The 13,377-nt window shown below is 37.9% G+C and overlaps 1 long non-coding RNA gene across 1 annotated transcript; it reads right to left on the reverse strand.

The window, feature by feature from the left end:
- Positions 1–1,347: 1,347 nt before the first annotated feature.
- On the reverse strand, positions 1,348–13,117 carry LOC133569724 (uncharacterized). The gene is made up of 3 exons (XR_009809864.1): positions 12,966–13,117; positions 12,019–12,058; positions 1,348–3,325 (listed from the first exon to the last, which is right to left on the reverse strand). It is a non-coding gene; the product is annotated as an uncharacterized LOC133569724 (long non-coding RNA).
- Positions 13,118–13,377: the final 260 nt, after the last annotated feature.

Raw genomic sequence — 13,377 nt, forward strand, 5'->3', positions numbered from 1 at the left:
GTTAGCTTACATTCAAAACTTACCCTTCTTTGTGCAACTTTAAATGTCGAACGGAGTTGGAAGATGTTGCGTCTCCGTCTGTAATCTTGGTACTGCATGTTTTGCATACTGCAATTTGTTTTTTGTTGACCAACTGGTAGTTTTAATACCCAAATGAAACTATTTTTGGCATAATTTTTTCCTCACTGCATGGTGCGTTGACAGCACTTCTTCGTTGGTTGTCCTGCAATATGATTAAATGAATGCTGTGGGATGAAAACAACATCGATGTAAATTGATTGGACGTTGTACTTACAGGCAGCACACACGCTGACAGACGCATACGTACACAATGCGCTCTTGAATAACTTTTTAATCTTTGGGTTTTGAGGAACGTAGCAAGTCTTGTCAAGTCAAAACACACAAATCCAAGTCAAGTCACGTCATTGATGTTAAAGTCTAAGTCGAGTTGCAAGTCTCTTTACATTTTGTCAAGTCGAGTTTAAAGTCATCAAATTCATGACTCGAGTCGAAGTCATGTGACTCGAGTTTAAACCTCTGATTTCTATGTTATTGATGAGCATGTAAAGGACTGTTATTGATTCGATGTTGGTGTGCTAAAACCTTTTTCTTGTTTAAAAGCTGCATACATTATTAACTGTTCTTTGTTCAAACACAGTACACAATAATAAAGTGTTTGGATGTATTAATTAATTCAAAGTATTATAGAAAGCCTACTGACCAACTGCATGTCTGTCTGGACTGGAGCCTGCAGTGCCTCAGACTGGTAGTCTCTGCAAAGAGTGGTGAGGACGGCGGAAAAGATCTTCAGGACTACTCTTCCTTCTATCTGGGAAATCGCAAAAAGCCGCTGCCTGACCAAGGTTTACAAAATCTGTAGAGACTCCTCCCACGTCCACCAAGGACTGTTTTTACTGCTGGACTCTAGAAAGAGGTTCCAAAGGCCTCCGTAGCAGAACCTCCAGGTTCTGTAACAGCTTCTTCCCTCAGGCCATAAGACTCTTGAAAGCATCATAATAATTCCCTCAATTCCCCTCAAAAACGGATCAACTCGCTGGAATATAAATAAAGACAATATAACATACAGCCATAGATATATATTTGTATTTATTTGTATATATTTGTACCATGAATTGATTTACGTGGACCCCGACTTAAACAAGTTGAAAAACTTATTCGGGTGTTACCATTTAGTGGTCAATTGTACGGAATATGTACTGAACTGTACAATCTACTAATAAAAGTTTCAATCAATCAATCAATCAATCAATCAATCAATCAATCAATCAATCAATCAATCAATCAATCAATCAATCAATCAATCAATCAATCCATAAACGTGGATGCGTATGCAAAAGTTCAATATATTTATCTGTACAGTAATCTATTTATTTATATCTGCACCTTATTGCCCTTTTATCCTGCACTACAACGAGCTAATGCAACAAAATGTATTTCTTATCTGTACCGTAAAGTTCAAATTTGAATGACAATAAAAGGAAGTCAAAGTAATATTTTGATATTGACGCATCTCACCTGTGCATAAAAGAGTAGACTACCCTTAAGAGGTGTGCAGATGACGATGTGTTAATATCAAAATGTTACTTTGAATCACTTTGGCAAGCATACGTTGTTGTTTGGGGTAGGTTTCAGCTTTTTAAAGGGTACTTCAACAAGTAAACAGCACAGTATGTACTTTATTATCATGTATGTAACTCTCTTGGGGTAAACTAATAATTAATGCACAGACATGTGTCAAAGTATTACACTGAATCACTTGTTGGCACCCAAGAGTACATTTATTTGATGAATACATCCAAACACTTGATTAATGTTTACTATGCGCACGGACAAAGACCAGGTATTTTAAACAAGAAAAAGTTATTAGCACATTAAAATTGGATCAACAACTGTTCTTTACAATCTCATTACTACCATAAAAATGGCCAACTCTTTAATTTTCGGACACAATAAATGCTTAAATGATTTCAAACAGATATCGATACAATAACCACGAATATAAGTGTTTGTCAGATCTTACATGTAGTAATCAGTTGCTGACAGACAAAGCCCCAAGAGCGAAGGTTTAGTGATCAACGCATTTCAACACGTAAACAGTACAGTATGTACTTTATTATCATGTATGTAACTCTGTTGGGGTAAACTAATAATTCATGCACAGGCATGTGCAAGAATACATTTATTTGATGAATACATCCAAACACTTGATTAATGTTTATTATGTGCATGGACAAAGGCTAGTTATTATAAACAATAAATATTTCATGTTCTATGGTCTGGATAATGTTTTGTTATTTTTCTGCTAGTTTTGGACTCCATTACTTCCTGTCTTTGTGCACCCTTGTTTGTTTTAGTTTCCATGACAACTCCATTAGTTCCTGTTTGCACTTGCTTGTTTGTTTTGTCACCTTGTTTACTCATTGTGTTCACCTGTCTCTGATTAGTGCTCGCCTGCTGACCTGCTACCCGAACACTAATCAGAGGCAGTATTTAAGCTCGTCTTTGCCAGTCAGTCGGCCTGGCGTCATTGTTCGTAAGTCTTGTTTGTTTCATGCAATGCCTCTGTTCTTTTCATGCCATGCCAAATAAGTTTTTTTGTTTATTCGTGCCACTGTTAGCTACTTTTGTTTCATGTCCATAGTGTGACGCTTTGCTGGCATCGTGGTGTGGTAGCGTTCTCTTGTGGGTGCAGCGGAGATGGAACACAGCGTGAAGGTAGAAATGATAATTTATATATAACTACAAAACCACAGTAGGAACAAAAACACTTGCACGAAGGCACCACAAACAAAACCAACAGAAAGAGCGAGCATGAGCTAGGGACAAACAACAGAATAGCGTGGAAGCTAAAGTACACAAAAGTAATTCCTACAATGCGGGAAGAGCGATGTCACCTGTTGCATGGAAGCAAATAAGAGTCCGATAGCGAATGGCAAACAAAGGCAGTCTTAAATGAAGAGATAATCACAAATCAGGTGCGCGTGACAAACAGAAGGCAGGTGACACTAAATGGGTAACTATGACAACGGAACAAAACAGGAAGTGCCACCAGGAACTAAGGAAGTCAAATAACAGGATGAAATATACAAACACAACAAGAACAGAACATGACATGATCCAAGTCGTGGATCATGACACATAGTTTTGTTTCCAGCGTCAAGTTGTGCTTTCGCCTTGTGAGCCTTTTTGTTTTCACCTTTTCTGAGTTAAAGATTAAATCATGTTTATACCTGCACGCCATGTCCCGAGTAGTCCGTCTGCCTTCCTGGGAGAACGACCCCGCAGCAAGCTGCAACATCCCCAACTTGACAAAATAGGTATTAGCACATTGACATTGGATCAACAACTGTTCTTTACAATCTCATTATTACCATAAAAATGGACAACTCTTTAATTTTCGGACACAATAAATGCTTAAATGATTTCAAACACATATCGTTACAATAACCACAAATATAAGTGTTTGTCAGATCGTACATGTAGTAATCAGTTGCTGACAGGCAGCGAATGTTTAGCGATCGAAGCACGCTCACGCAGCACTAATCCATCCATCCATTTTTCTACCGTTTGTCCTGGGGCATTCGGCCTATCTCAGCTGCATTTGGGCGGAAGGCGGTGTACACCCTGAACAAGTCGCCACCTCATTGCAGGGCCAACACAGATAGACAGACAACGTTCACGCTCACATTCACACTATGGTCAATTTAGGGTTGCAAATCAGCCTATCCCCACGTACATGCATGGATGCAGGAGGAAGCCGGGGGAGCCCACGCAGTCATGGGAGAACATGCAAACTCCACACAGCCCAGGATCGAACCCAGGACCTTCGTATTGCGAGGCACACGCACTAGGACCCTGTTTCACCATGCTGCCCCGCAGCAGGAATAATAGATTTAACTTACAGTTGTGATGTCACGATTGATAACTGCTGTTGATGACATCATTGGAGTAAAAATCAAATGACTCCTTTTCACTTAATCCCAGTTGTACACATAATAATATGTGGAAAATGTTAAAACCACACATTTTGTTTTTGTTTTTGGCGGTGACTACTGACTTCCTCTTCTGAAGAAGAAAAGTATTTCGTTGGCTATCATTCGTATCTGACACTCACCCCTCTTCCAATGTATGCCGTTAAAGAGCCGTGATTGGATACACCCTGAACTCGTCCCATCCATCGACAAGAAAAAATTAAATATGATTGGATTTTGTTTCTGTCAACCTTTTTGGCTCTTTTCTATTCTTAACTCAATTGTCAGTTAGTTGTGTTATTATCTTAGTCAACATGCCTTTGTTTTGATTGAACATTGTCCCATTTTTTCCTGCTCGGATGTAAAAGAAATAAAAATAAAATAATCAGCTTCCAGCCAAAGATGGGCACGGCTGATTCTGTGGGCGGGCAAGGGGCCGGGACTGCATAAATACATTATTCAAATCATAAAAAGTAGCATTAGGTGATATTTCAAAAATTATACATTTGAATAGAATATAATAAATATAAAAATACAATGGATGTGACTCTGTAGTACAAATAGAATGTACAGTGAATCTAGAAAGTAATCAGAGTACTTTACTTTTTCCATATTTTGTTATGTTACAGCTTTATTCCAAAATGGAAGAATAAAATTGGTTCTCAAAATCCTACACACAATCTTACATAATCCATCCATCCATCCATTTCCTACCGCTTGTCCCTTACAGGGTTGCGGGTGGTTCTGGAGCCTAGCTCAGCTCTACACTGACAATGTAAAAATGTTTTTGTTTTTTTTGTTTTTTACCAAATGTATTAAAAGATAAAAAATCACTTGTACGTAAGTTTTTACAGCCTTTGCTATACAGCTCAAAGGTGAGCTCATGGACATCTTGTTTTGACGGATGTTCCTACAGCTAGTGGAGTCCACCTGTGGTAAATTCAGTTGATTGGAAAGGCACACACCTGTCCGCATAAAATGTCCCACACTTGACTGTTCATGGCAGAGCCCAAACCAAGCATGAAGTTGGATAAGTTCTCTGTAAACCTCCAAAATCTGGGGAAGGGTGCAGGAAAATATCTGCCGTCTTGAAGGTCCCAACGAGCACAGTGGCCTCCATCAGCTGTAAATCGAAGACGTTTAGAAACACCAGGACTCTCCCTAGAGCTGGCTAGCTGTCTGAACTGAGTGATCGGGGGAGAAGGCCCTAGTCAGGGAGGTGACCCATGGTCACTGTCTCAAAGCCACAGCATTGGAGAGAGGAGAACCTTCTCGAAGGAAAACCATCTCTGCAGCAATCCACCAATTAGGCCTGTATGGTAGCGTGGCCAGATGGAAGCACATGGCAGCCCACTTGGAGTTTGTCAAAATGCAGCTGAAAAACTCTGAGACCATGAGAAACAAAATTATCTGATCTGATGAGACAAAGAGTGAACTCTATAGTGTCAATGCCAGGTGTCATGTTTGGAGGAAACCAAGCACCGCTCATCACCAAGCCAATACCATGTGAATTAGTGAAGTGAAGTGAATTATATTTTATATAGCGATTTTTCTCTAGTGACTCAAAGTGCTTTACATAGTGAAACCCAATATCTAAGTTACATTTAAACCAGTGTGGGTGGCACTGGGAGCAGGTGAGTAAAGTGTCTTGCCAAAGGACACAACAGCAGTGACTAGGATGGCGGAAGCGGGGACCATCCCTATAGCAAAGCATGGTGGTAGCGGCGGAAGACGGTAGATTTAAGAACTACCACAATGGCTGCGATGGCGGAAGAAGGCTGCAGCAGAAAAGGGTCCCCAGTCGTTTTGGACTCCACGCCACTGGACCCTGACCCGATTCTGTCAAGGATTGTGTGGTGACTGTCTGTACACCAGTCTCCCCACGTTAAACAAAGTCACGCACAGGCATCCTCCATAAAAGGATACACCCCTACCAGGACGATCGTCATACTCGTTCGAGTGACCGCCGATGATGGTAGCGGCATCATGCTGTGATGCTTTTCAGGTACTAGTGAATTTTGAAGACTAAAATGAATGTATTCCATTTTGCAATACAATATGTGGAAAAAGTGAAGCGCTGTGAATACTTTTTAGATGCACTGTAAAATCAATGACACCAAACCAATTTTAATATATTATTATCATTATGGTGATTTTATAATCCATTTTATTTGGTTTTGTAGCATAGGTTGTTTGTAAGAAGATGACACGTGTTAAAAGTCGCATAAAACTATGTACATGTTTACAAAATATTAAAAAGTTGTATTAAAGACATGTGTACAAAAAGTGACTACATGGACATTTTACTGCAGCAGAAAAAGTTATTGGATATTTTAGCCACGTTCATGTGGAAAAGTTTTATATTTATGCAGTTGGATTATTATTATTGTTATGTTATAATCCATTTTATTTTGTTTTCTGTTATTGTTTTTACATTCTATTTGCACTTTTTACATTATATTTGACAGCAAACTAATGACCACAAAGCAAACCAAAAATTATGATATGCAATAGTTCAATGTTTTGAACTCAAACATACACTTTTATTTGAGTGACAAAGCGCATTGGTTTTGTGATTTGCAGCACTCACTTGTGTCAGCAACATTAGCGGAACTTGAACAGTAGTTATCGAAATCTACTTTTGGTATATTTCCATAAAGCATTGATCCAGTAAATACGCCCTTTAATTTCATGACAGACAAAAAAAATGTACAACACCAACAAAAAATATAACATAACCAAATTGATTTTAATAGATTTTGTTTTATTTGTTACAAAAAATCATGTGGTTGACTCTTAAACTGACTGCAAAATAAAAGCATAGAATATAAGACAATACTTGTTTAGGATTAAACACCAAGGAAAATGTAACAACAGCAAAATGTGGGTTAGGCCTATCTATAGATAATCTCGTGACAGCAAAGATGCTTATCCTGATGAGCTAATGGGTTTAGTTATTGTCATTTTTGACAGTCTCTCCATGTCTTATCGCTTGAGACACAATAATGAGCAAACAGGAGTCACTAAATGCTGGACCTGCTCCAGAGGTCGACCTCTTATCTACATTTTGGCGTCTCTTTGGCCCCTGTAAACGTGCCTGAATTGAAACGGCAGCAATGTAGGTTTGCATAACTAGAGAGAAAGCGTTGAAGTGATAGCGCGCAGCGACGGCGAGAGCAGGAGAGTCTGACAAGGATAAGCCTATTTAGCTAAATTGGTAAGCTACTGCTTGAATGGAAGGACCTAACAGGAAGGAGGAGGAGGGTTACTGTGGGGCAAAGGAGAGAAACCGCATCTGCCATTTTAAAAACCCTGTTTCCATATGAGTTTGGAAATTGTGTAGATGTAAATATAAACCGAATACAATGATTTGCAAATCCTTTTCCTTTTCCATATTCAATTGAATGCACTACAAAGACAAGATATTTGATGTTCAAACTCATAAACTTGTTTTTTTTTTTGCAAATAATAATTAACTTAGAATTTCATGGCTGCAACACGTGCCAAAGTAGTTGGGAAAGGGCATGTTCACCACTGTATTACATCCCCTTTTCTTTTAACAACACTCAATAAACGTTTGGGAACTTAGGGAACTAATTGTTGAAGCTTTGAAAGTGGAATTATTTACCATTCTTGCTTGATGTACAGCTTAAGTTGTTCAACAGTCCGGGGTCTTGTTGTCATATTTTACGCTTCATAATGCGCCACACACTTTCGATGGGAGACATGTCTGGACTGCAGGCGGGCCAGGAAAATACCCGCACTCTTTTACTACAAAGCCACGCTGTTGTAACACGTGGCTTGGCATTGTTGAGCTGAAATAAGCAGGGGCGTCCGTGATAACGTTGCTTGGATGACAACATATGTTGCTCAAAAACCTGTATGGACCATTCAGCATTAATGGTGCCTTCAGAGATGTGTAAGTTACCCATGCCTTGGGCACTAATACACCCCCATACCACCACAGATGCTGGCTTTCGAACTTTGCGCCTAGAACAATCCGGATGGCTGTTTTCTTCTCTGTTCTGGAGGACCCCAAGTCCTCTGTGTCCAAATATAATTTGAAATGTGGACTCATCAGACCACAGAACACTTTTCCACTTTGCATCAGTCCATGTTAGATGAGCTCGGGCCCAGCGAAGCCGGCGGTGTTCCTGTGTGTTGTTGATAAATGGCTTTGGCTTTGCATAGTAGAGTTTTAACTTGCACTTACAGATGTTGTGACCAACTGTAGTTACTGACAGTGGTTTTCTGAAGTGTTCCTGAGCCCATGTGGTGAAATCCTTTACACACTGATGTCGGTTTTTGATGCAGTACCGCCTGAGGGATTAAAGGTCGGTAATATCATCATTTACGTGCAGATTATCTGAACCTTTTGATGATTTTACGGACCGTAGATGGTAAAATCCCTACATTCCTTGCAATAGCTCATTGAGAAATGTTCTAAAACTGTTCGACAATTTGCTTACAAATTGGTGACCCTCGCCCCATCCTTGTTTGTGAATTACTTAGCATTTCATGAAAGCTGCTTTTATCAATCAATCAATCAATCAATCAATCAATCAATGATTATTTATATAGCCCTAAATCACTATTGTCTCAAAGGGCTGCACAAACCACTAAGACATCCTCGGTAGGGCCCACATAAGGGCAAGGAAAACTCACACCCAGTGGGACGTCGGTGACAATGATGACTATGAGAAATCTTGGAGAGGACCGCATATGTGGGCAACCCCCTCTAGGGGACCGAAACCAATGGATGTCGAGCGCGTCTAACATGATACAGTGAAAGTTTAATCCATAGTGGATCCAACACAGCCACGAGAGTCCAGTCCAAAGCGGATCCAACACAGCAGCGAGAGTCTCGTTCACAGTGGAGTCAACAGGAAACCATCCCAAGCGGAGGCGGATCAGCAGTGCAAAGATGTCCCCAACCGATACACAGGCGAGGGGTCCATCCAGGGTCCCGACTCTGGACGATATATATAAACCCAATCATGGCACCCACCTGTTCCCAATTAGCCTGCACACCTATGGGATGTTCCAAATAAGTGTTTGATGAGCATTCCTCAACTTTATCAGTATTTATTGCCACCTTTCACAACTTCTTTGTCACGTGTTGCTGGCATCAAATTATAAAGTTAAAGATTATTTGCAAAAAAAAAAAAAGTTTATCAGTTTGAACATCAAATACCGTATCTCCTTGAATTGCCGCAGGGCATATAATATGCGCCTGCATTGAATTACTGCCGTGTCAAACTCACTTCCCAAAATGTTTAGCGCGTGCTTAGTATTACCGCCTGGTCAAACTCGTGACGTCACGAGTGACACTTCCCCTGTCATCATTTTCAAAATGGAAGAGGCTGATTTCAATACCGGTAATTTGAAATTACATAAAGGGAAGAAGTTTAAAAGCTATTCAGTAGGATTTAAGGTCCAAGCTTACATCACACTCAAATTTTTACTGCATACCTTTGGTAAGTGCCGGAGTGAGAAGAGGTTTTAAAATAATTAGCGCATGCTTACTTTTACCGCATGCCTTTGGTAAGCACAGGAGTGAAAGAGGCTTTAAATTAATTAGCGCCCCGGCATCAATTTAAGGAAATACGGTATGTTGTCGTTGTAGCATATTCAACTGAATATAGGTTGAAAATGATTTGCAAATCATTGTATTGTGTTTATATTTACATCTAACACAATTGCCCAACTCATATGGAAACGGGGTTTGTAAAAAAAAATATATATTTTGTAATTACAACATTGTATATATATATATATATGTATATATATATATATATATATATATATATATATAAAGCTGTATGGAGATACCATATAAGTCCACTCTCCAAGGCAAAATTATCTACATTATTGTTACATTAGTTTAAAAAAACTACTGTAGTTGCTAGTAGTACATTCCATTGTATTGTTTTCATACAACATTTCCGATCGAAGAGTGGGGGGGGGGGGATGGTAAGTATATATATATATATATATATATATATATATATATATATATATATATATATATATATATATATATGTATATATATATATATATATATATATATATATATATATATATATATATATATATATATATATATATATAGGGTATCTCTGTCTGTCATTCCGTCGTTGCTAATTTGAATCTTTTTGAAAAAATTAAAAAAAGAATTTATGGAACATCATTAGTAATTTTTCCTGATTAAGATTAATTTTAAAATTTTGATGACATGTTTTAAATAGGTTAAAATCCAATATGCATATTGTTAGAATATATAAAAATTGGACCAAGCTATATTTCTAACAAAGACAAATCATTATTTCTTCTAGATTTTCCAGAACAAAATGTTAAAAGAAATTCAAAAGACTTTGAAATAAGATTTAAATATGATTCTGAAGATTTTCTAGATTTGCCGGAATAATTTTTTTTAAAAATGTAATCATAATAAGTTTGAAGAAATATTTCACAAATATTCTTTGTCGAAAAAACAAAAGCTAAAATGAATAATTAAATTAAAATGTATTTACTATTATTTACAATAAAAAAATTATTTACTAGAACATTGATTTAAATTGTCAGGAAAGAAGAGGAAGAAATTTAAAAGGTAAAAAGGTATATGTGTTTAAAAATCCTAAAATCATTTTCAAGGTTGTATTTTTTTCTCTAAAATTGTCTTTCTGAAAGTTATAAAAAGCAAAGTAAAAAAATAAATGAATTTATTTGAACAAGTGAAGACCAAGTCTTTAAAATATTTTCTAGGATTTTCAAATTCTATTTGAGTTTTGTCTCTCTAGAATTAAAAATGTCGAGCAAAGCGAGACCAGCTTGCTAGTAAATAAATAAAATTAAAAAATAGAGGCAGCTCACTGGTAACTGCTGCTATTTGAGCTATTTTTTAGAACAGGCCAGCAGGCGACTCATTTGGTGCTTACGGGCTACCTGGTGCCCGCAGGCACCGCGTTGGTGACACCTGCGTTACGGCAATACCTATTACTATAAGCCCTTCTCTCACACCCTGCAGCAAGTTTTAGTTTTGGTTTCTAAGAGACAACCAAAAGAAGGTTCACCGCTTGCATCCCTCCTCATTGACCCATCTCGTCTGTCTCCTCCACTCATTGTTTGAGGTTTGCCATCTGTTTCACGGGAAACAGCCAAAACACATCTAACTCCCGCGGGACTGACGCTGCACACCTGAGGTCTAGACTCCCAAAATGCCTGCAAAAAAGCTGACTTCCCTGCAGTTTTCAAATACATCTTCATAAGAGTGCAACTGTAGTCACGTGACGTTACATTTGTTAGCATGTCTGTAGAAATAAGCCATACCAACACTGGAATGATAATACATTTTAGCTGCACCAAACCACACAGTCAAGGCTTCAGTGTGCAAGGTGGAAGAATTTCAAGGCTGCGTGTTACTGGCTCGTCATGTTGACAGTAGATTATTCACTGAGTCTGAAGCCAGCGTGTCTACCGTCATCTATCTTCTGTTGTACTCTTGTTGTAGCACACACTCAAAAAATACATTAATGGTGATTTTGGGTCAGGCAGTCCCGCTCCCTTTTTTGTAAATCTAAAATAAGAATTCGCAGACACTTTTTCACAAAGTTGTGTCAAAAGTTAGTTTCAATGTTTTTTCCCCCCGATACTATTGCATCAGATGATTTTAAATGATTTGTTGTCAACGTTTTACTGTTAGGGCGGGTATAATGATGTGGATTGGGGATATGCCAATCGATTGGCCAATTTTCTTTAAAAAAATATGTGATTGCTATTGTCGATTAATGCCTTTCAATGCCGATTACAAACACTGATCCCCTTTGGCTATTACAGTATTTATTTTTAGCCCACCTGCCACCAAAGGAGCTGTTAATTTTGTATCTCCATACACAGTGTGGATAAGCTTCCCTAAATTAATAATAATCACCTCCATAATAGCAAATAAACTACATTTCCTAATATCTTCAGTGTCATAATCATAAATTATTATCACTGTAGGACAAGGCTAAACATGTTACTCACCGAGAGCATGCAGGAGCCCGCATGTTTCTAGCTTTGCTAGCTAGAAACAAAAGAAAAAATATGTGCTTAGTAAAGTAGTCTCGAAGTAAGTGCGTTACAGTCGAAAGAAAGCAGATATTAACAGGAAAATTAAGTAGAATAATAAGACTCTCGAGCCGAGGTGTCCAAAGTGTAGCTCAGGGGCCATTTTGTGACCTGCAGGTATTTTTTTTTATTGGGCTGCGACTCTTTTTAAAGCCAAAATAAAGAGGTTCCGGATTTGAACATAACATTGAAAAACTAAGAAAAAATTTAACCGATTCAACCTGTAAACCAAAATGGCTAATTCATGTATATGGTCTTTTATGGTTCCCATGTGTGCTTCTTAATCATGTCTGCACATTTTTTGCAAGATATGGTTAAGTTTTTGGGTGTGTCTTTAAAAAAATTAGTTGGTGGTATAGTAATACAATTAATAAATAATAATTATTTTAAAACATTTAATCTCTCAAGGGGATTAGATGAGATAGGGAAAGTTTCAAAATTATTTACAGATGTAGAAAATTACAATAAATTGAATAAGAAAAAATTAAAAATTAAATCATCATAAAATAATTATAAATTAATCAAATACGCTATGTTATCTTCAACATAACGCTAAGATGTAGATGTTTTTTCCAGATAGTTTAGCATATATTGACCTACATTGGACTAGTTTCAGTATCTTTAATGTAAAATTGTATCAAAATGACCCTCGCATCCTTAAATGTTTCCATGCCAGAATAGGTTTCAGCACCACTGGTCTAAAGAGAGGCTAGTATAACAACAACTGTTGGTGTGTCAGCATTGCTGCAGTCAGTACACAATACAAACTGTAAGAGGGGTAGTATCAATATATGTTCAATACTTTAGTCGTTTTTGTTAATGTTTACAAATTGAGGCAGCATAAATCATTGATTGGAACTTACCTAATGTTGATTTGATGGTTAAATATGAAGCTAATTGTAAGCCTTCTTTAAACAACTGCATTCCTTTTTCATTTATTTTTTGTCATTTTTTTAACTTTCCACATAAATTAAGCTTTTTGACTTTACGCTCGTGTAAACAGCAGCGGCTATAAGCAAGCCCCAGGTGTGTGTGCCGTTTTATTGGGATCGCAGACGCTTTTACAGGAGCCACGTTGACACGAGCTACAGGTGTGGCGGATCATTCCACGCATGACCGCAGACGAGCCAAACAAGAGCAGCTCTGTGTCCCCACCCTCCTGTTTAGTCAAGAAAATAAGTGTTATTCCATGCACGTCTGTTATTGCTGTTTTGTCAAATAATATTTTTTGTTACATTCTGGCGGGACAGCTAATGTCTGCGGTTTTAAAGCATG

The sequence above is a fragment of the Nerophis ophidion genome, linkage group LG02 (assembly GCF_033978795.1).
Source record: "Nerophis ophidion isolate RoL-2023_Sa linkage group LG02, RoL_Noph_v1.0, whole genome shotgun sequence".
Taxonomy (NCBI): domain Eukaryota; kingdom Metazoa; phylum Chordata; class Actinopteri; order Syngnathiformes; family Syngnathidae; genus Nerophis; species Nerophis ophidion.